The sequence below is a fragment of the Sinohyriopsis cumingii genome, unplaced genomic scaffold (assembly GCF_028554795.1).
Source record: "Sinohyriopsis cumingii isolate HCF-2022 unplaced genomic scaffold, ASM2855479v2 utg000043l, whole genome shotgun sequence".
In the NCBI taxonomy this organism is placed as follows: domain Eukaryota; kingdom Metazoa; phylum Mollusca; class Bivalvia; order Unionida; family Unionidae; genus Sinohyriopsis; species Sinohyriopsis cumingii.
Window position 1 is genome coordinate 444,576 of NW_028315864.1, and position 25,852 is coordinate 470,427.

Sequence of the window (25,852 nt, forward strand, 5' to 3'; positions counted from 1 at the left end):
CTTAGAGAGGAGATTCTAAGGAAAAACAAAGCTTCATGAAGGTCAGTAAGTTATTTGCTCGATTTTTGCAGAATATTACAGCACTGTAATTATGTGCAGTATGTACACTTAATAGGATCGTTTAGTACATAGAATTACCTTGTAGTGTTTAATTTACATTCGTATTTCAGAAATGAGCTTGAGTATTATGTAGAAAATGATGTATACTGTTAGCTTGTGGTCAGAATTAATTTTGTAATTCACTATTTCTAAGGTTACTTCATAGTAATCTAGTGCATTTATTCATGTGATATGTTAGATTTTACACATGACTGAATTGTGAATTTAGAAAATGGTTGAAGTAACATTAGTTGATATGGATGTATGGATATCAGAGCATGGACATTTTAATATTTGTGTACTTTGTATGCATTTTAATGTAAAGAAATGCGTCTGATTGCTGTGATATTGTTTATTATAATGGGAGTAGGAATATGTAATGATGTGATGCAATTTATTGATGTATATATGAAAATTAATTGATACCGTGCTTTTATTATGACGTTTTACCATACAAGAATGTATGAGCATTTCGATGTGAATGAATAAGTGACCAAATAAATTTAATAGCCGATATCTGATGATAGGCTGGGTGTAGTTTGAGATGTGAGTGCTAAAAAACAAAACTGAACCATCCTTGTGTTTTCACAGGAAGCTTTTTGGGGGACAGAACTTCCGGTTCAGTTGAGTCCCAAGTCTCTAACAGGGGAGGCAGAAGTGAGACTAGCTGAGCAGTCAGAGACAACAAGTCTAATCAGTGGAGATAGTCAAGGGAGGAGGAGGAAAAGGAGTCAAGGAGAAGAAAGTGGAGAAGGAGAAGGAGTATAGAGAAGTTGAGGAGAAGGAATTTGGAGAAAGTCGGGAGGAAGAGGAAAAGGAATTGGAGGAATAGGAGAGAAGAATGCACAGATGAGCAGAATACAAGGACAAGTGGAAAGCTATCTCACATTACTAATCAAACGATGCAATAGGCTATCACAAGGTCGAGCGAAAGGAGAGTACTTGGGAAATTTGAAGCACATGAATATTGAATTGTCATTAAATTGTTATTTGTTGAATTTCACTTTTTGTATATTCAGTCATTTATCTGTCGGCATTGCTGACTGGGGGCTCGGAGCTTTACATCTATCTTTCACTAATTTAACTTCCAACCAAAATCGAGCCTGGGTGGGACTTCTATAATAATTTAAATAGAATATTGGGAGTACCCCACCCCAGCCATACACACCTACCACAGTGGAAGCATAACAACCCGTCACACTTCAGTGGCGGCTTTGTCCGGGATATGAATTAGACATAAATATTATCTTTATGACCTAAAGTATTATTTATTAGGAAGTATTAGTGAACAGTTGTGAGATATTTTCCATCCTGCTTATTTGAATTTTTATGATTTTTCAACTTGTGTATGTTATATTTTGATATTTGCATGCTTGGTAGATTTCAGTTACTTGCAGTAATTGTGAGGAAATATTGGGCAAAATATCTTACCTGAGCGAAGTTAGTTATTGTCAACTGGTAAGTATTGGGTTAGGAACGTGTAACATCTGTCAATTGTTTACTAAGTCAAGACAGGGTATCACTTTCTGTTACTATCATTATAAAATGGCTACAGAAAGACAGATGATAAAAGAGTATTGCGCCGTGGTCTCAGAAGATCTAGGGTACGAGGGAGATCGCCTAGCAGCTTTCATAGAGGAGAGAATCAAAGAATGGAGGGCTGAAAAGGCAGCGGACAGAGAGACACAGAGGGAGATGGATGAGGCCAGGATAGCAGCAACCGCAAAAGAAAGAGAGCTTGCTCATGCTCTTGAAATGGAGAAATTAAGGGCAGAAGCTAGGACCACCGATAGGGACGACTCCAGTACAAGTTCTGGAGGAAGTGTAAGACCGATTTTAGACTATCGAATGGTACATATAAGTATGCTGCGGTTCAATGAAAAGAAGAGTCCATTGATGATTTCCTCGTGCAATGTGAGGAACTCGTGTGTGTTCATAAAATTCCCAAGCAACATTGGGCGATTACTATATCAGCCTTTTTGCAAGGTGCAGCTTGCAAAGTTTACCACAACTTTGCCACAGAAGAAGCTGATGACTACAACGCACTCAAGAAGGCCCTTCTTTGTTATTATTGGCTGACTGCCAAAACGTACTGTAAACTTTATCGGGACTCAACGAAAAAGGCAAAGGAAACCTGCTTTCAATTCGACACCTGTGTTTGAGGGTTATTTGAGAAGCAGATAAAGATGGCAGAAGTCGATCGATTGTATGACAGGCTATGTGAGATTATGTTCAAGGAGAATGTCCTGAGTACTTACTGTCATGAGTTGACAGTCTTTATAGTGGAAAGAGAGAGCACCGGACTCTCAAAGAAATCGCCAGATTCTGGCAGAGAGATGCGAGCAGGCACACTCGAAGAGTGGAGGTTCCGGGGATATGGCCTGACCCTGACCCATTGATTCGCACCATGTGGTTGAGGAAGAGATGGCTGTCCGTAACCATCAGGGCGATGGGAAGGTCAGAGGGGGATATACAGGTAAGGATGCCACCCATAGACCAGGGCAGGATTCACCCACAAAAACAGGCCTTGCAGGATGCCGAGGGATGCTGATGTGCTACAACTGCAAGCGCCTGGGGAATTTTGCAAGGGACTGTCCCAAGGACAGGCAGACCCAGGTGAATGCCGTCGCTAGGAAGGAGTGCAAGCAGGAGACAAACTATAAACCAGCAAACCTCGCGTCCACAACCGTCAACGGAGAAGGTGCCACCTTCTTGTATGACACAGGGTTTAGCATTCCAGTCATTGTATGACAAGAAGTATGTTAAGCCTGAGGACTACACAGGGGAGGTAACTGAGGTCCAGTACACGAACACCATGGTGACTCGTTGCCAGTGGCTGTCAATGACCTCGATTCACTGTACATGAAGGGGAAAATTGAAGCGGAATCCTTGGATGGACTATTACATGACATCATACTGGGATGTCATTATGTATTGCCACAACTGAACCCTGAAACCTATACACTGACAGGAAACCAGGTCCAAGAGTTGACAGAGGAAACCAATGCCAATGGAAGTTATGTCAACACTGGTCAGTAATGTACTTCTGGTCAAATTGAGGAAGCTGCAGCAGGAAGATGCAACTCTGGCGCAGTTGCATAAATATGCTGCAGAAGGAATGGAGAAAGAAACTACGAATGGCGCGGTGAAGTTCGCATACAAGAAGGGAATCTTGTGTCACCACGCCAGGGAAGGAAGCATACACTTCAAGCAAGTTATCATGCCAAGGAAGATGCAAGGCGAAGTGTTGAATCTCGTGCATGAGAGTCTCATGGGAGGACACACGGGAATTGCAAAGACATGTGATCATCTTGTCAAGGAATTCTACTGGCCAGGGGTCCATGGAGATGTTAAGCGATTCTGTCTCTCCTGTGACAAGTGTCAGATAATGGAACCGAAAATGGATCATCAACCTGTCCCCTTGGGGAGTATACCCCTTATCAATGAACCATTTTGATGCAATGCAATAGATCTGATCAGACCAATAAAGCCCACATTGTCGCAAGGAAATCTGTATATTTTAACGGTCGTAGATTATGCTACATGCTATCTGGAGACTGTCACGTTGCGTAATATTAATTTGGAAATGGTCGCTGAAGCCCTGTTTGGGATTTGGTCAAGAGTTGGAGTGCCCATTGAGATCCTGACCGAGCAGGGGACACAATTCATGAGTCGCATGATGGCAGAGGTGAACCAACTGATGTCTATTAAGAACCTCATGACTACACTGTATCACCCCCAATGTAACGGACTGGTCGATCGGTTTAACGGAACTCTGAAAAATATGGTTATGAAGCTGTGTGAAGGCCACCCCAAAGATTGGGACCGGTACATTCCTGCCATGTTTTCTGCATATCAGGAAATACCACAAGTGAGACAACTGTGGAGAGACGATCACACCGTTGAAGAGTTATGTACTACCTATCAGTTTGTTGTGGATTTGTGAAACAAACTGGAAGTAGTTTGTTCCCTTGCACAGGTGAACCTCAAATGGGTGAAGTCACATCAGGCAAAGCATTTCAACAATTGCACGAAATGACACCAGAATGAAGTAGGGGACAAAGTGTTGCTGCTGTTACCCCAAGAACACAACAAGCTGCAAGTTCTTGGAGGGGGTCATAGATTGTAACCAGAAGGTCGGTGGTCAAACCTATCGTATACGGCTACCGACTAAGGAGAAGCTGTACCATGCCAATCTCCTTAAGTGATACAGAGAGAGACCATCAGCAATTTTTACATTGCTATGATCATCACCGAATATGCTGAAGGCAATACAGAAGGTGTGAACACTGTCTCGAGCTGTCCATTAATGAGAGCTGAGACACCCTCGGACATGGAGTGTGACCCCATGTTGATTGCGGAGCAGCGGGAAGAGATAGAGATGTTACTGGCAGGGCATTCTGATGTGCTTATGGAAATACCTGGGAGAACTTCTCGATTAGAGCTGGCGGACAATCGGCCAGTCCAGCGGAAACCCTACCCTTTGCCCCAAGCGAAACGACAAGTCATAAGAGAAGAGATCAAGTAGATAAATGGGAGTAATCGAGCCTGCCAATTCTACATACAGCTCTCCTGTAGTCTTAGGATAATGTGACTGGGTGGAATATGATGCTTCATGTCTGTGGCATGATACCACAGTGTTAGACATCACAATAAACTGACAAAACAGGCATTGTAGCGATATTACTGGAGAACTGTTCAAGTTACATTACAAATCCAAATCAGGCATCTCTGCATATGATGCACCCCAATTTAATTGTGTGTTCATTAATTTTACAAGTAAAAGGGTTTTCCACAAAACTAGATAGGTTATTTATGTTCTGTTACTTCAAAAACATTTATTGACAATTTTATGGCTCCCCTGTACTATGTACAATGTACCCAAGTATGACACCTATAGCATGGCTCCCATAATAATAATAATAATAATAATAAAGAATTTATTTAGAGAAGATAACTCAATTAGTTACAGAACTAATCTACCTTGAAGTCTTCTATCTGTTATGTACAATATATACAGTATATACAACATGATGTGAATGGCTAATGACACTAAATAATTAAGTGATTTTAACAGCCAAAGTATCAAACCTGGAACACATGCAGAGGCATCTGTGAGAACATAAACATACATGTATATAAAATATCATCCTGCATTAAAAAATTCAACTGTGAAAATGATGCAAAATTACAGAAAAGCAGGTGGTATTTATTGTATTAGAACTGTTTAATTTTCTAAAGATTTCATCCATTTTAAGACATTGATTATGAAAAGAAGAAATGCTAGGAGCCTGCCTTATGTCACTGAGAATATTGTTCCATACCAGTGGACCAGCATATATTTAAAACTTTTTTTAAACAATTCCTTCTGTGGCCATGGTATAATGTATTTCTTAGTTCTTATGGACCTTAAATTTGGAGTACCATCAGCATCTCTTTGGTGAAACATATTGCTTAGATAGACAGGAATAGTTTTTCTGGAATCTTTATACATCAATTTGGCCTTTCTAAGAAATATTATTTCATGTATTATTAAAACCTTTATATTATTTATTGCATCGTGAAAATTGTCCATACATTGATCTATTAAATGGCAAGCGCTCTTGGAGTCTTAAAAGTGTTATGTTTGAATTAGAGGTATTACCCCAAAGTACATTACAGCAGTCCAGATATGGCTGAATATAACTTTTATAAAAGATAACCCTATACTGAAGTGAAATGTATGCTTTGATTTTCCTCAGTAGCCAAAGATAAAAATTAATCTTTTTTTAAACATGTTTAATGTAAATAGACCAAGTAAGATTGTTATCTATGAATACACCAAGAATTCTATCTTGAGAGGTCAATTTAAGTCTCATGTTGTTAAATAGAACCTGGAGTTTGTCACTATCAAATTATGAACATGATTATAGAAAGAAATCACTGTATTTGACAAAAAAGGGTCTAATTGGCATGCTTTATCTGATAAAGTGAGCCAATGGTGTGGTCATAATGGGCCAACCTCATAATAAAATTAGATATAATTTATATAGTCCATTTTACACTTTACACATACTTTAATTAAATAGCAAATAAATAACTATCTTTGCTTAAGATTCTCCTCTTCAATGTCTCTGACCATACTCTATCAGTGCAGGAGAAATCAAAGTATACAATTTTGTGCCACTTCATTATAGCCATGTCTTAGTTAAGCTTCAGCTTTAAGTGACATCCAGCTGGTGTGAAAATGTTTTTATTTACTGTGAAATCCAATTCCTCATTAGAAGTTTCACAACCTGTTTGACTTTTGTCTTGGTTTTTGTGGGTTTTACCAGCCTGTTCACAAGAGTCATTTTCCTGCTGGTTATTTTAATCCAACGAAATTAAACTGGCCAATTACACCTGCTACAGCACTTGTATTAATGAATCACTTCTGTATATTCTAATTTTCTTGCAAGTTTAATAATCAATTTGCAAGTCATTAAGATGCTATTTTATCCATTTATATAAAGGGTTAAACAATTTCTTCAATCCACAGTCCAAGTAGAGAGAAAGGAGAGGGATGCTGGTGAAAGATGCATATATATATATATATATATATATATATATATATATATGCTACACACACAAAGAGAGTGGAACCTTGTTAATCTGGACAACTTCATTCCCAGTAAATATGTCCTGATTAATGAGTTTTCATTAATTTGGACCTACACGTACTTATGGATGAGCAGCTGTTACTTCCCATACAGAAATTTCTCATGGATTTCATATGGGATACTTCAGAAATCTGTATGGAACGGATATAGACTGAAACACTTATGGAATCAGGCAATTTATTCCATATCAGTTCCATGAGTACTTCACAGCAAGTTAAAATTCCATATGGAATAAATTTGCAACTTTAATCCATAAGCACTTTTTTTCTGTATGGAAAGCAGGCTCTTGTCTTATAGCATCATGGAAAATACTCTCTGAAGAATTAATGACCTAAACTATCTGATTCAAATAGAAATAATGGTGGGAGTTAGAATACATGTATATGTCAGTGTAGCTGATGTGGAAGAATGAATAGATTTGCTCATATAAATTTGAAGAAAACACATGCATGTCAGTTTTCTTTAATTTATTTCCACTGACGTTTAAAAACAGGCAAAGACATGACCAAAAAAGTAGAGAAAATGTAAACATGATCAGAATATTAATACTTGGTAGTACAATCATTGATAAATCTGTGGACTTAGAAAATTTGGTGCAAGGTGGATTTTGGACTTGATCTGATGTTTACTCTGAAAAATATTTTTTTTTTTTTGCTTCCTATTAAAATATGCTCTAGTGAAAATGTGACTGAAATTTCAGCAAAATCACAATGAAAATGTTTTTACATTCACTCAAATGTCATTTTTTTCACTAAAATTACAGTATTTTAGGAAATTTTACCAAAATTTCTGAAAATATCAGAGAAATTTTTTGATTGAAATATTACTGACTCTGCCAACATTTCTGAAAATATCAGTGAGAAATCGTGACTGAAAATTCAGATAGTTTGTCAAAAATTCTGCAAATATAGTGATATTTTGTTCTTGTAATATCACTGACATTTCAATCAAAAATATCAATAAGATATAATAAAATGTATTTTTTGTTTCTTGTACAATTAGAATGATTTTCAGCAACATTTATATTTCCTGTTTCTGATAGCTGTAATTTTATTGTTCATTTTGGGCACAATAACTTCTTTCCACATCTTTCCTTGTTATATTTCTTTTTCAAATTTTTGTTGTTGTTGTATTTTTTTTAACTTCAATTGGATTAAACTGCCTTGAAACAAATTTTCATGTTTTCCGTTTTAAAACAGAATTTCGCTTTTCTCCTGACCTGAATCTGATTTCCCTCAATATGGACCCTTTTTTTAATATCGTCTCCAAAACTCTTTTTTTTAATTATAAAATAATGCTCTATCTGGTCCCTATTCGCAACAAGCCTTCTAATAAGTATTTGTTCCGTTTATTATTTAACAGATGATCGCTGTTAACAGCTTTCTGATTGGTCAAAATTTTGTACTTGTTCAATGAATCATCGTTTAACGGAAATTGATGAGAATGAGCATGCATGCTAAACATGGCAATTCGAATTTTCAAGTGGGATACAAGTTTGAATAACCGTTTGAAAAACGTGCGGCAATGAGAATAGTTTGAATGCAAAGTCGATATGAACGTAATTGGTCAATCTGTATGAGAACTGAACGCCAGGACTCGCATTTTGCTTTTTGTGCCATAAAGAGCTTTACAGTAGTGGCTAAAGCTCTAAATATGACAAGGAACTGAGCCAGGATAATTTTGAAGTTATACAACTCCAAACTGACTAACTTCCAGAATTTAAGGAGGCACAGCGTATAGATCACTGGTGGGAAATGTTGCCAAATACCCATGTGTATCAAAGATAGTCATATCTTTGCAGAATTTTCTTGGCTGAAAAGTAGAATCATCTTTTAATATCGTGAGGCAATATTGTGTATATTGTCAAAATATTCTAGGTGTGTTAGAATTCAATGTAAAATAAGAATAATTATATCATGATAAACGTTTGTCATGGCTGCTTATGGAACGAGGACTAATTCACGAGACCACAGCAGCATCATAGTTTGTACATTAATCAAAAATCAAGTCTGCAGTATAAGTGACATAAGGCAGGCTCCTAGCATTTCTTCTTTTCATAATCAATGTCTCAAATGGATGTTTTTCTGTAATTTTGCACCATTTTCAACACTGAATTTTTCAATGCAGGATAATAATTTATATTTTATACATGCTTATGTATTCACAGATGCCTGTTCATATGTTCATGGCTTGATACTTGGATTTTTAAAATCACTTAATTATTAAATCATGTTGTATATACTGTATATATTGTACATAACAGATAAAAGGCCTCAAGGTAGATTAGTTCTGTAACTAACTGAGTTACCTTCTCTAAATAAAGTTTTTATATTATTATTATTATTATTATTATTATTAACTCCCATATCTCTTACCTTGGATGTCATTTAATTATAACATCTGTATAATTTTTTTCATGTGCACTGAAATATCACCTTGATTAATAAAGTCCTGTTTAATTCATATCCATTATTTATTTGAAACCTTTTGAAATGTCTGAAATACTACTGAAACTTCCATAAAATACTATATAATGATCAAAATTTAAGTAAACTTTCAATGAAATGATAGAGATCTTTCCAAAACTTAAGTGAAAGTTTTGGTTGAAATATTTGTGAATTATCACAAAACTTTCAGTGAAATGAAAAAGACTTAAGTGATGCCATCATGGATTAGGTTTTGTATGCAAGAAAATGAGGACAAGAAAAACCTAAATCTTATCTGATAATATCTGTCAAAATAAAATTTATGATCCATTTTAAAAATTAATATGAATATTTATCATGGATTTCCAATAATGTCTAAGAATCATTTGGCAGTTTAATAGAAATCTGAAGCAGATTTTTTTATGGTTTAGGCAGAAAGCGCTTAAAACACCCGCCTTAAGTCTGCCTGGAAAATTTCTTATGGGATGGACTATTTACAAATTCCATATGGTATTTTTCCAAATTCCATATGGACTATTCACAAATTCCATATGGACTATTGCCAAATTCCATATGGATTATTCACAAATTCCATCTGGGCTATTGCCAAATTCTATATGGGTTATTGACAAATTCCATATGGAATTTTAATTTTATTCCATATGGGCAATCTACATATCTCATGGACTAATTTGCATGTTCCATGGGATTTTTCATAAGAAGTACATAAAGAATTCATAACATTTCCATATGGATACACTGAAATCCACAAGAGTGGTTCAGCTATAGAATAAAAATGTCCATGTGGATATTTCTGTAAAAGTACATATGGATTCCATATCCAGTCCATATGGAAAATTTTGTCCAGGCTGGTCTATTTCCTCTCACTGGCTAACTCCATTCTAGCTTTCCATGCCACTGTCAGTTCCAGCAAAATCACATGCTCTTCCTGACCACAGTATAATATCAGGTCTGAAGTTGGTATAACAGATGTCCTTGGAAACTTCAGCTGTTCTTTTATATCTGATTGCATTTCCAAATCCTGTGCAGTTGTCTAGATGCCTTTCCCTTCAGTCTTTGCTCCATGTATTGCAACTTCTCAAAAAGCTAATGAAGATAAGTTGATGGGACCACTTTCACTTCATGTTTCTTACAATCTAGTGGATTATTCATACTGGCAGCGATCTCTTCACACACTTTGTCATGACACCAACAATAACAACCATCTGTCTGAACTACAGTGTAGGATGACAGCATACGATCAATATTCAAAAATCTTTTGAAAACATTGAAGTTTCGATTATCAGTTAGTCCCCATGTCTTGAGGTCTGTTGGTATATGATGAACACTTAGCAACAAACACTGAGTGAAACTTTCTGGGCATCTTTAAGCTCTTCAAATCTTACAGTTTCCTGGACCTTGCAGTACTGCTGCATAATTATTGCTCCTACTTCATGCTGATGACTTTAACTTGCTTGTCTTCCTCTTTTGCAAGATGTACTCTTTCTGGACCATGGCACTCTTCTCTTTGGAGCTTGCTAGAACTTGAACTTCATCTTGACCCAGACAGTAAAATGTTCAAGCTCTTACAACACCTTCTGTTAACAACTGACATGGCTCTAACTGTCAAATCATCCATTAAGGCCATTGTAGGAGGCTGCCAAACTCCAGATGACATAACTGGTCCTTGGCATATCTTCTATGCTGACTAAAGCTTTTAAGAATATCATTTCACGTGAGTTGTTAAGAAAACATAATCTTTCTTGTGAAACAAATTGCCAAGTTTTAGTTATGGTTGGTCATTTAACTTATTAGTGTTCCTCGGTGGTTGAAATTACCCAGCAGGTCACTTTACATGAGTAAAATCTGACCACAACTGAAATCTTTAAATAAAATTTAATTTTTTTTTTTATAGAAATGAAGACTATGATTGTGCAAGACACATCATATTAGCTGTTGGTTTAAATGGAATCAAAATCTATATTATAAGATTCCTGAATCCTGCAAGCCACGTGCTACTTTTGAAATCAATACTTCCAGGTCAAAGCTGAGCTGCAAGTGATGATGTAATGATGTAATTTCAAAATGCTCTATCTGCTGCAATTGAGCCATACCCATTTAAATATTCATGTACAAGTACAAAGAGACAAGCTATTTTGCTTGTAAGTAATTATGCAACAGCTGATCTCAGTAGCACTCAATATGTCAGTGGTTGGAATTACCAAACTGGTCAGAATCTGATCATGCTACCCAAGTTACAGTTTTTTTAATGGTTTTACAGTATGGCACAGCATGTCTTTGCACCACCAGCACAATAAAAGAATTCAATGGCCTCTTAGAATAATCCTGCTGTGCCAGGGTGGAGCATAAGAAAAACTGCAAGTGATGCATTCCTTTACTTGAATACACCACCACTTAGCTTTTTCTCAGAAGTATAGTTACCAATAGTAAAGGCATATATATCAGTAAAATGCTTATCAAATTAATATGCAATTCACATGTGTCAATATGATATAAGCAAGCTGCCTGCTAATGACAGTCTGGCTCCAAGATATTACATCACTTTCACTCACTATACATATATGCCAAGCGAATGTTTTATGTAGGCAAGGTCCGTAAGCCAAAATGAAGAGAAGGCAAACTTGTATAGTGAACTTGTTTTAGCCTAAAATCAGTAAGATTACCGTGGTAAATCTGAACAGACGCGAACAATGATAATGTAACAAAACTGCATTGAATCGGCTGAATTTCATTGTCATTAAAAGTATTAGAAATAGAAAGTTCTGACACAAATGATTAAGAAAACTGATCTGGCATTTGCTTAAGGAAGAAACATCATGACACAATTCATTGCTCTCTGTATTAACCAAACCAAGGACAATTCTTTCATGCAAGGCAATACTTAACATGCATACAAAATTGCATGCATACCATGCCAGTCATATCAAAACACTGAAGTTGCAATGCAAACTTAGTTCAGTGCTGCAAAGTGTAATATAAGAAAACTAGCTGTCCAGAATGCTACAGCTGTGGAGGAAGAGAGTCTTCATGAACAGTTTAATTTCAGAAATTAAATCTGACAACGCACACAGTATAAATAAAGTACTTCAACATTACACACAAGCAAGAAGCACATGTGCAAATTTGCCTAGTGATAAATTGTAAATTTTTGAAGAAGCAAAATGGAATTAATTAACTGTTCTGTCATCAATGGGATCTTCAAATTGGATTACAAATAGTTTAGGTTCATTCTACCTATGTACCTATGTCACTCTATTGTTACAGGAATAGTTGTTGTTATTGTTTTGGGTTTAAAACGATTTGTCAGCACAAGATAGGCTATACACATCCTCACTAGGAAATGTCCTGATATGTTAACCCTATCTACACCTTGGCAGATCGATCAGATATTCCAATGCTTTGTCCTAGCAAAATCTACTGGATTTCATGGTTTCCTCCCTTAGTATCTAATGCCAACTAACCAACAGCATGTAACAGCAGTACAATGTGCATCTGCTGAAAATGGTAACTGACTTCAAAAGGATACTTAGTTAAGTTTCACATCAAAAGTATGACTGTGTACCAGAGAGAAGTGATTGCAGATGTATTTGAAGGAAAGTATGACCCGTTAGGTACGGTCTGTCTGACCCAATCTAATTAAAACACTAAGTCATATTGTAATTTACTGTTTATATCCAATATACACATTAAGTTCTGTCCACTTCTCCAAATTCTACACTAATGTTTATCTACATTGTTTCTCACTATATCTGTCCACTCAGAATATCTATCATTCCATCATGTCTATTAGGTATCCTTTCTCTTAACCTCCCATTTTGTATATCACCCTTTCCCCACATACAGAATATGATTGGCTAACCATTACTAGATGAATGACAGCTCCCTTCCTCCAGATCATACCATAACTATATAGTGCTGAAACAGCAGGAATATGACCCAGTTATCCAGATATGTCATGATGCTGACCTCTTTACCCAGATTTATCAATGCCTTCCTGAAACCCCAAAACTTGATATGTTTTCAACTCCATCTTACATAAGTTGTGTATTAAGTATAAGGGATTAAAATAAATTGAGTTGGATCATAATTATTCCAGTAAATAAAGTTGGGTACAAAAATAATGTGCTAAAAGCTGAAGACAATATTGATCAGAGATTATCTGTAATGAACTTAATTTATCTGTGTTTCAGATCAGACAGCAGAAAAGTAAAATTATTCGAGTTGAAGTTTATAGGTTAAGGAGGAATATTTGAAAAGTGGAGGATCCTATGGCCAAGATGGAAGAGACATTAAATAGTGACTGCTGCAGCAATGTTAAAGATCCAAACACTAATCGGATGGAACAACTTAAGTTGCAGATGGAGACATTCAGTAGTGACAATGTGCAGGATTTGATTAAATTATAGGCCCTGAACATCTTCACAAAAGAGTAATCTGACAGGTCAGTTTCTGGGAAAAAGATTAGTCAAGTCAGGAGAAACCCCAGTGGAAAGACAGCCCCTTGACGATGAAATATGCTTCAACAGATGATTGAACACAACTGCCCCAATATATCTTGAAATATTTTCAAAGAAAAATTACAAAAGAATGAAAAAGTGTCACTAAGAGTAAAAAGGAAAGAATATCACTTGTCATTTTACATGTTCTTTGTTGCATAACAGAAATTTGTCTGAAATTAAATACCGTTTTTAAGATAATATGTTGCATTTAATACTGTTTTAAAAAACCCACATCTAAGGTTATTTTATGATTCAGGATGAAAAAAGTATTTGTTAGTTTGACAGATAATCATTCATGAGAAACTTTGTTCATGAGAGTTCATGAATGATGATGACCCAAGTTGTGAACTTATTGAACTGTTCATGAATTCAGTTTATGAATATTTCATGAACTGTTCAAGAACAGTTTGTGAAGTGATGGTTCATGAATTCATAATTTCATGAACTGACCATTTTCAGTTCATGCACATTCATTAATAGTTCATGAACCTTTTGGTGGTCTCTTTCTTTTATTTTATATTTGTGTCCGTTTCTCTAAATTTCATGAACTGATCATTTTCAGTTCATGCACATTCATTAATAGTTCATGAACCTTTTGGTGGTCTCTTTCTTTTATTTTATATCTGTGTCTGTTTCTCATCCCATGCATGTGATTAGGTGGTGTTTCATTCTTTTACTAATTATGTGGTTGGCCTAAGTGTTTTCTTTTTCCCTTGAGAGTTTTATGCATATGAAACTTTCTAATTAGATAAGGGGAGAACTCTTTCTTCTGTAGATTCTCGTTTTCCTACCCATTTTACCACTTTATGCCTCTACAAGTTTTACAGAGTAATATCTTGTCAACAGTCTGCCAGACTGTTGATTATCTGACCCACTTGGAGATTCAGTCTGCCTGTTGCCCACAACTTGTGTATGTGTAGCAGAGTCTGTCTCTATATCATCAGGGATCAACTCTGGGTTAAATTTCCTTGCTCTGTTTATCCACTGGCCTTGTAAATAAGTGTGTCTTAGGTCAGGAGAAATATATTCCCTAAGCCTGTTGACATGGATTAAAGACTTTACCAGCTTATTTTTCTCACAATCCCATAATTTAAACCTATGATTGTCCAGTACCTTAGCGAGATAGTATGGACCAACCCATTTATGGCACAGCCTGGGTGACATACCTACTGGAACTTTAAAACAGTAACCAAACTCTCTGCCCCAAATGAAATTGAGGTGATTTGGACTTTTTATCATGTTGCTGCTTATATTTTGCTTGAGCCTGCTGCATGTTTTGCCTAGCCATTTCTCTATACAACTCAATGACCTTCAAGGATTTTAGTCAGATGTGACTGAGCTGATTTGTCCATTGTTGAAGTGGGTATTAATACTGTATCAATGAGTGTGACATTCTCGCCCAAATAGCAAAAACTAAGGTGAATACTTTGTTGACTGAGTTGAAGGAGTGGCCCTATAACTAAGCATCGCACTTTGCAATAGGCTCGGCCAGATTTACTGTTTTTCATCATATAAAGCTCTGAGGGTAGTTGCTATGCTGTCATTCATGTGCTCACAAGCTGCGTTTTCCTCTGGATGGTAGCTAGTTGTTTGAATTTTTTAAATCTGGAAAATGTTACACAACTCCTTAATCAGGTGGGATAAAAAACTTTGACCCCTGTCAATAAGAATTAACTCATATAAACTCATTGTAAAGAATTCTGGCTATTTCTCCTGCCTCGCAAGTTTTTAAAGGGAATGCCTCAGGCCATTTACTGAATGCATCCACAATTAATAGGACAAATCATTCCCCATTATTAACTTTTGGTAGGGGACCCAAGATGTCCACATGAATGCAGCTAAATACATCTACTGGGAGAGCCTTTAAGGGTGCATCTCTGTGATGTGTATCTCATTTTACTCTCTGACAAGTCTCACATGATTTAACATAATACTGATTATCCTTCTACATGTTTGGCCAAAAATAATTTAATCGGATGGCATGGTGTGTTCTCTCGATACCCTGGTGACCTGCAGTGAGAGCATCATGATATGATAACAAGATTTCATTGCGGAGGGATTGAGGTACTGCTAATTGTTTCACTATTCTATTACTTTTGTGTCCCTTTCGCTTTGGGTAATGTACATGGAAGAGGATACCTTTGTCAATTATGTACTCATTTGCAGTTAGGTGAGCCTTTTTCTTACATTCTGGCAGGAACTTATTTTCTAAGTATTCAATCATCCCTTTTTTAACTCAGGATCGGCGACTTGCATATCCTTAAGACTATCTGAACTTAAGGCTAACACTTCCTGAACATGATCAATAGGATCTATATTCATATAATCCTCAGTGGCCTGAACCACTGAAAAGGTGTCTTTTGCCTTAGTAACTGATGCACATACCTGTAATGATGCAGGCGATTGTAGTACATATTCTACCATATTGCCTCCCGAAGTTGTGTATCAATGTTAGTGTGTGCGACCACCACTTCATGTACTTGATCATCAGGGATTTCTCCAGACTGATTTGAATATTCCCTATGTGACAACCCATCTGCATTTGAATTGAGCTTTCCTTGCTTGTAGCGTATTTCAAAATCATAGCTCTGTAGAAGCAATGCCAAGCTCAGCAAGTGGCCTGCCTGCAGTTTGGTTGACTGTATCGCTTGAATTGCCGCATGATCAGTAGAGACCAAAACTTCCAGGATGCTAGCCTAGGTATACATGGAAATGGTGTATACCTTAATCTACCAAAGCTAGACCCTCCAGATCTGTAATTCCTCATTCTTTTCAGCCTTTCTTAAAGCATTTCCCCCTTAAGCTACAAACCATTCTCTATTTTTGTCATCCTTCTATCCTAAAATATAGCCAATACCTAGGTTGCTTGCATCTGTGTATAGGATAAATTTCTTCTCAAAATCAGGGCAACACAAAGTGGAGGCTGTGGTCAAGGCAGCATTAAGAGTTTTAAAGGAGTTATTACATTCTTCAGTCCATACTAATTTGGCCTCCTTTTGTAGGAGCCCATTTAAGAGTGCTGCAGTGCTAGCAAACCCCTTTACAAAACTGTGATAGTAATTACATAGGCCTAAAAATGATCTCACATTATGCTGTGATTTGGGCAGGGGAAACTCAGACATGGTCTTCACCTTTTCCTGATCTACACCAATGCCTTCTTTAGAGAAAATATGGCCAAAGTATTTTACTTGAAAGGCAGCAAAATTGCATTTTGAAGGGTTCAGGCACAAGTTGGCCTTCCAAAGTCTATCAAACACCAAATTCAGATGTTCCAAGTGTTTATCAAAATTCTTGCTAAAAACCAGAACATCATCAATATAGACTAGAGCAAACAACCAGTTTAAATCTCATAAAGCCTATGTCATGACCATAGAAAAGGCTAAAGGACTGCTGGACAACCCAAATTGAAGTTTCTTGAATCAGAACACCTTTTCATGTGTTATAAGTCAAGTTTTAGGTTTTGCCAAGTCTGAGAGAGGTATCTGCCAAAAGCCGTTTCAAATCGAGACTGGAGTACAACTTAACCTTTGACTGTCCAATTACATCTGCAATATCATCAAACCAAGGTATAGGGAAGCTCATTGGTTTGGTAACTTTGTTTAATGCCTGATGATCAATTGCAAACCTGAATCCCCCATTTGGTTTCCTTACCAGTACTACTGGAGTTTGCCATAGAGTGTTGGCCTCTTCTATTATATCATGAGGTAACATTTCTTTGGTCTATCTTTATATCTCCTTAGTTGCAGGGGTAGTGTGGTAGAACCTTTGTTGTTTGGGCAGGGCCTCCCCTGTATCTATCTCATGACAATAGACATTGGTAAACCCTAATTCAGAAATGTCTTGGGCAGAAACATCTCTATTTTTACCTAAAAATATTTGTAATTTTCTTACTTCACCCTCAATTAGGTCAGAAAAATACATGTGCTCATGTAATATTGTGGAACAAGGACAGTTTTAATCAAAATTTATTCAGCTATCAGAAACCGAAGTGATAATTTTTATTTCTACAAGGAACTGTAGACTTCAACACCACAGATTGCAGAATACGTCATCTTCTTCCATCTTGGATTCTTCGTTGGGATTCTAATGTGAAATCAGTAGAACATTTTGTTATTAGGACTACTAAAATTTTATTCTCTGATTATTTTTGGATTTCATTCTATAAAACTGTAAGTTCATATTTTTTCATTTTTACAGAATTTTTCCAGGGAAATAAATTACTGTATTTTACAAAGCTTGTTGTTTTCACTCTTTCTTGTGTCACTGTTTATTTGAGCTTTAAAACAAGTGACATAAGATGGCTATGTCAAAGATTTCTGAAGTTGATTTCCCCAGGTCTAACCCCTTTGATTTTACTTTCTCAAGATAACCGAGCACAGAGTCACTTCCTTGTACCACCGAATAAGGATCTCTCAATCTGCTGTACAGTGAGACCTCTGATGGGAAGAACCTTTCTTTAAACTTTTGCAACAGTGCTTTATAATCAGCCTGCACATTTTCTTGGAGTAAATAACACCAGATTTCTGCTTCCGCAGATAAACTTAATGACAGTGTGGTGCTTATACTTCCTCTTTTAGTCATCTGATTTGCAGAACTTTTCTTATCTGGAATACCATACTTTTGCACTGTCCTGATCTCAAGAGAAGGCTGTTATGGTGATGTAATCTCTCCATGAAGCCATGGCATTTATTTTTGTATTATTTTTCTCAGTTCCAGCTGAGCTAAAAAGTCAGCTACAAGGATTCTCCACCACATCTGACCAGTTAGCTGTGGTATGTCTGACCTTGTTGGGTCTTCCTATTGACTTCAGGATGAGGTGGGGACCAGTCATATACTAATTAAAACACTAAGTCATATTGTAATTTACTGTTTATATCCAATATACACACTAAGTTCTGTCCACCTGTCTAAATTCTACACTAATGTTTATCTATATTGTTTCTCACTATATCTGTCCACTCAGAATATCTATCATTCCATCATGTCTATTAGGTATCCTTTCTCTTAACCTCCCATTTTGTATATCACCCTTTCCCCACATACAGAATATGATTGGCTAACCATTACTAGATGAATGACAGCTCCCTTCCTCCAGATCATACCATAACTATATAGTGCTGAAACAGCAGGAATATGACCCAGTTATCCAGATATGTCATGATGCTGACCTGTTTACCCAGATTTATCAATGCCTTCTTGAAACCCAAAAACTTGATATGTTCTCACCCACAACTTACATTAGTTTCTATGATGCTGACCTAGTTACCCAGATTTATCATTACTTCTCTCACATATATCTCTGAAATTCCAATATTCACACACCCCACATGTTACTAGTTAGAAACCAGATATTGGTACTGCTATGTATTTTACTTAATCCCACACTAAAATCCCTTTTGTCATATGTACTAAGAATCCAAATTGGTCATAGAAAGGATGTATTTGCACAAACACAGACTGGCAGTGAAAATTCCTTCTTTATGAGTCCATTCCAGTTGTGTGCTCCCCTTTTCTCGATCATGTAAGAACAGGGTTCAAATCTGAACAAGTTGATTTTTATTGGATGCAGTTGTTTGCTACCACATCCAATGAAATTCAGACTCGAAGCACTGAAATATCTGATCAATCAGCCAAGGTGTAAACAAGGTAAACATACCGGAACCTTGGCTAGTGAAGAATGCTATATAGGGGCATCCGGTATAACTAGTGGAGGAAGAACCTGGGGAAAAACCTGATAAGAACCACTGACCCATGGGAAGCTACTTGCAGCTTTCTTCACATACATACATTGGCTGAGCCAGAGACTAGTTAATAGTTAATGTCTTAATCAGTAGTTATATGCAAACAACATAAACCCTAATATGCCACAACATAATGTCAGAGGATTAGGGTCTATGTTGTTTGCATGATTACACCTAAGAAACTGCACATATCCAGATCTGCTGATGCATTATGTGACTGCAGATCAGGGTCTGTACAGTTTTCAGTTTGACTTGACTTAAAAGTAAGAATATACATTATTCTTCATATAATCACTAGCTGAATTGTGAAGAAAAATGAGCAGACCATGTCAAATTCTTGGTGAACCCTTATGAAATTCTGATGGACCAATGGCTCTTAAAGGCTGAACCATGATTAAACCCTGATGGCATATTTAATTATTAAAAACTTGCAAGACATATGCAAAGATGCTGGTGTCTGAGATTTTTGTGTTTTGTTCCAGAACACAAATTGTGAGATAAATATGGAGTTTTATGATGATTAATCAAAAAGTACTTGACTCTGTATGATGCAATATCAGTTTATGCACAAGCCAAAGTTTCCGGTCTGTGACTGGTAGAACTAGTACAAGCTTACAATCTAAAGAATGTGAATGCAGTAAAAATCAATGCGAAACCATGTAATGTCAGAGTTCTGCCTGGCTTGTTAAATTACTTGCATCTCTATTGATTGCTAGGGAAAGAACATAATAGAGAAGGAAAAAAGCATGGATGCAAATCACCTAAAATTAGAAAAATACATGTGTCATGTTCACAATCATAGAAATGCAGGTGATCCATCTACATGTATAAAACAACAGCTTTTAATATTTTGCAATAAATTAATCAAATATTTCCAGATTTAGGAAAGTATGCTCTTAAAAAATGTGCAGCTTCTAACTACTGTAGATCTTGTCTTGTGCACCATATAATACAAACATACTGTTTTACAGACCTGAAGCGGTCGGTGGTTCTTTCCGGGGATTTCCCGGATTCTTCCTCCACCATTAATACTGGCCGCCATGTATAGCCTGTCGTGTGCTGGAAAATGGCGTTAAACTCTACAACAACAACAACAACAGACCTTAAGCTCTATGTCCTTTACAACTGTACACCTGTTTTTGAAGTGAACAATATATTAAATTAGATTAACCTCACCAAAATATTGAGGGATCATGACCAGTTATCTTCCCTTTAAACCAATAGGTGGCAGCATGGAACAAAGCAGTCCAAGATTATTTCTTGTATACTTCTTGCTTAACAAACAAGAAAGAAAAAGATAGTCTTGATCATGTTTTACAAAATGTCTCAATTGTATGGATCATGGATATTATCAGAGGTGAGAGGAGTCAACAAAGATGAAGAGCTTAGTTAGTTTGGCAAAAAAAGGAGTTAATCAATAAGTAAGCAAATATTAGGCATAACCAGTGAAATTGCTCTCACAAATGGAAAATCACATTTTCTCATTTCTTCATAAAAATGAAATACTCGTAATTTTCAAACAATTAACTTTGTGATCCTTTCCTGAAATGATTTTTCAATAGATTTATATCCCTAAAGTTATATAACTGATGGACCATTCATGGTTTGTTCCGAATAATTCTTTGAATAGTTAATTGGTGTGGTAATTTAGTAAAATCTTTAGACTTCCTTAGCAATGATTTTAGCTGTTTCATTTGGAAATATGCAAGATTCTCACTGAATATATTTTACATTAAACATATATTTGATATAGTGTCAAGGTAGTATCATATCTTGATTATATTCAACTATAATTGTTCTTTATATTCTCAGATTTGAGACCAATGACAATACGTTTTCAAACATGTCATCGTAGACAATTACTTTTATAAGTCATATGAATGAAATAAAATGTTGCTATGTTACTGCTCAGCTCTCCTCCAGAAAATAATTTTTGCTTAAAACAGACAGAATACGAATATCTTATTTAAAATGTATTTAATCTGATCTTAAGCCCATACATGGCTGAGAGAGAGAGAGAGAGAGATGTACTGGTGTGGGTGGGTGAGAGTGTGCAAAGATTTATGTCAGATTTGCTTCAAGTGAAAATGTTCTATTATTATTTTATTCAGACAACCTGTACCCAACTTTTGTTTGGGAGGGACATATGCAGAGATATTTTCATGGTCTATATAAAGTTGATTTGGGTGTTAAATTCAGTTTTGCAATGGCAATTTGCAAGAAGATTTAGAATATTACATTGGATTTTGTTGGATTATAACAAATGATTCAATATTTTGAAAGGGAATTGTTTCTGATAACCACATACACAATCATTATTTATATGAGTAATTAATCAAAATATTATTGTAATGAGGATGAAAATAATATGATCAAAAGGAAGATTAGTTCATATAACTACCTGTGTCACTGTCTTTAAAAATCATTATTATTATTATTATTATTATTATTATTATTATTATTATTATTATTATTAAAATGTGAAAATGTATATAATTAAAAAAAAAACTGACCAGATATTCAAGCTGCTTGTATGTTAATTTACTGATTATTTTTCAGGACACTGATATTGGCATGTGGTGGTCCAGATAACTTGAGTGTCCTGAGTAGAGAAGTGAGCCAAGTTGATATTTTAAATTACAGTTACTTGCAAACATCAGCACCAATGATGAAACACAGTCCTGATAAAATCTAAGGCTAGTATCACACAGACACATCTTCAATTGCATAATGTGGTGGCTGATCAGATTCTATGTCGTTTGTTATACTGATTATTCCTAACTTACAAGGGAGTAATACTAGTATATGGTAAATGGAAAGAAACTGCCTTGTCCCATTGCTTAAATTATTCCATTAAAACTGGAAGAATAAAAGTTAGTGCATGATACTGGTTCTCCAGTTCCATTATTGAAATTGTTTTGTATAAGCTTAACTGGGATTAAAACTTTCCACAAATGCCTGATATTCTTCCAGATAGTATTGATTAAGACTTATATTCTGTCTTATTAATAAGCCCAATTCATTCTGGTTGCAGCAAACTCCTGGAATGGGTTTTAACAAATATGTCCGAGGAGAAACATAACCAAGGCTAATTGCATAATACTGTATTTTAACTGCCAAGAAACAATAAAGAAGCAGACAAATCACTCTGAATATAAATAATTAGGATTAAAATATTTTGTCTTCAAAAATGATTTCTCCAGACAATACTTTACAATGGCATGCACCTGAGATAAAACATAAGAACAGATCCTAATTGTTAACATAATGTTTTATATATTACTTTACTTCATGCTGACTTGCTCCAGTGATAAGAATAAGATTCCCATTGTTAACCAGATATCTCATACATAAAGTGATGAAAAACATATTAGGATTTCAGGCTGTGTCAGGTGGGATTAATGGAATATCAACTCAATTCACAATATATAAAGATGAAATAAAAGCTAGGCAGGAAACATGGTAAAGTAAAATTATGGCGCTTGAATCTCCTGGTTCCATGAAACATTTCAAAGTTGAGTAAACATTCAGCACACATTTTGCATGATGTTTACTACAAAAACCAAGTTTGAAAACAGGACGCCTCCAGTTAGTTGCCTCTCACAACATGCAAAAAGGTGCATAGGGACTATTTCCACATGCCCAAGCCCATGGGCATATGATGTGACAGGGGCATATGAAAAAGTTAAACTTAAGCTATAACACACATTTTGACATGAATGTGACTATGACATATTGTGAAAGGTATAAGCGATTGTTTCATAGGATGAATTGTCTATAGTTTGAAAACAATTATCTGAACAAAATCCATCAGATGGTTTAGGAAATACAAGCAAATGAAAATGCTACAGACGTGAAGATAAGTTTTCATTGACAGAGGCCTTGACCTGAAGTTTGTATAGGCAAATAAGCACAATACAGAATGAATTATCTTGTCTGAATAACTAATTCTAAGTACATGTCTGAACAAAATCTGTCACAGAGTTTAGAAAATACAAGTAAATGAAAAAACTTCAAAACCTATGCACATTTTTGCTATGACCACCTTCACAGACTGGCATCATGAATTGATTCTAAAGCTATGTCAGTTATAAGCCTTGCAAAGAGATACATCATGACAGCTGATTCTGGCTGCCCTTAACAAATTTTGAATCCATTACGCATGAGCTGTGAGAACAGATGACTACGCTGGTAGAGGAAATATTACTGCAAATATACTACTCATTAGGAGGCATCAATATACCAAGTTTCATCTGTGCAGAGTTGAAACAGTTTGATTAATCTGAATGTTATAAGGATAAAAATACAGGAAGTAACAAACAAATGGCTGAATTATGAACATCCTTCAATGTATAAAAAACAAGTCAGAGGGACACAGTTTGTCAAAGATGTGCTATTCTCCTTTAGTTGCATCCACATAAAAATTTTCATGAGTAGGGTAAAACAGAATCTGAGATAATGAGTGTAATATAGGGATAACAGAAAATATATATACCAGTCAAGTGTGAAAATTAAATCACAATGACCTAGTTTTGGTATGAACAAAGTTACTGTTACTGAGATCCATCAATATACTAATTTCATAGGTGTAGATGAGGAAAGGTACTAATAAATGAGTGTGTAAGGAATGGAGAGCTGAAAATGGAAAAGTCACTCAAGCATGAAAAATGGGCCACAGTGGCCTACTTTTAATAAGGTTGAGTTACTCCTGAGATGCAGCCACATACCAGTTGTCATGACAGAGATGAAATGGAATCAATATACTGTGGGTTTAACAAATTATTCACTGAAGCTAAACACTTAGTCAATCAAAGTGCATACATATAATAATTATGCCAGAGTAAACCTAGATCTTGTATGGTCAAGTTACTCTCACTCTCTGTCTCTCTCTCATATGCACTAAAACACAAATTTTTATGAGGGTAGATGAAACTGAGTCTATGATATTACGGGCATACTGAACAGCTGAAAAATCAAATGTGAAGAACATGAACACAATGGTCAGAGTGACTTCCTTTTGGTAAGGCTGAACCACTATGTCAAAGATAATGCAAATATCAATTACATGAGTGAAATAGTGTCCAAGGTTTTGTGTGTAATGAACAAATAATTGACAATTCACGAGCTACTCTATTATGAAAGCTAAGTTACAGTGACATAGATTTCTACTGCTGTGTTGCTTTTCCTGAGATGCCGCAACATGGCATTTTTCATGAGTGCAGGTGATATAGGGTTCAAAACATTGAGGGTCTAATGAACACACAACTGAAAATACAAAACTAATGGCTAAAAATTTTAAAAAATTCAACACTAAGTCACAGCATCCTATATTTATTATGGGTGAGTTACTCCTACTGAGATGCATCTGCATCCTAATTTTCATGAATGTAGGTGAAATAGAGTCCAAGAGTTTGAGGGTATAATCAAGGAAAAGATACTTAAAACTATAAAAGGCACTTAAGCAAAACAACAGGTCACAATAACATAGTTTTTAAATGGCTGACTTACACAGTGGAAATACACAAGTCAGTTATTAAAGTTACAGTGACAAATATTTATATGGCTCTGTTACTCTTCCTGAGATGCATCACATGCCAAATTCGAGTAGCTGAAGCAGGGTACAAAATATTTAAGACACTAAAGAATGAACAGTTGAAAATACAAAAGGGTTCAAGTTTGAAAACAAATTGGGTAACAATGATTCAGTTTTGGTATGGTTTAAATACTCATTAAGATAATGTAAATCCACATGCCAAATTTCATAAGTGCTTGTGAATTTGGGTCTAAAATATGGAAGGTATAATTAAAGTATATGGTACAAAAAATGGCACTGAAGCTTAGAAAAAAGGTCTCAGTGACCTGGAGTTATATGACTGAATTAATCCTGTTGTGATACTTCTGCCTATAAGTACATGTGATAAAAGAGGGTGTAATGAATGAACAGCAGGATGCTATCCCCTCCCAACTTGATTAGCCAAGAGACAAATAAAGATAGCACAGAACACCGGGTGTCTTGTCTGCATTCATACATTTGTCAGTATAACCCCTGTATCTTGTAAACTATCACACAAAACTTTAACAATGTTGACAATAATGCTTAAGTAGGCATCATTGGCAAGATAGAATTTTCTCAATGAAAAGTGAGTTAACTTTACACCTATAGTAATATCATCTTAAAGTTTCAGTCAACCACAAAAACTGATGATAATATGTAGGCCTGTACCGGATATTCATTTCGCATTTGGTTTGGCCCGAATAGTTTATTAAATGAGGTATTCATATTCAGCCAAATAGTATGCTGCAGCAAAATATCAATAGTACAATTAGGTCAACCTTCATGAACAGCAGACTCATTGTAATCATACATAGTTGTGCAAACCAATAAGAGAATCGATTTTAAAACTCCATAATCAATTGTTTGCAAAGAT

At 35.8% G+C, this 25,852-nt stretch overlaps 1 protein-coding gene and 1 long non-coding RNA gene across 2 annotated transcripts in view; one reads left to right on the forward strand and one right to left on the reverse strand.

Moving 5' to 3' along the window:
* The window catches only part of LOC149774984 (sialin-like), a 142,979-nt gene that overhangs the window by 59,509 nt on the left and 57,618 nt on the right, over positions 1–25,852 (reverse strand). The window lies entirely within an intron of this gene.
* Positions 134–13,954, forward strand: LOC149774985 (uncharacterized). Its single transcript, XR_016416660.1, has 3 exons — positions 134–219; positions 691–969; positions 13,375–13,954. It is a non-coding gene; the product is annotated as an uncharacterized LOC149774985 (long non-coding RNA).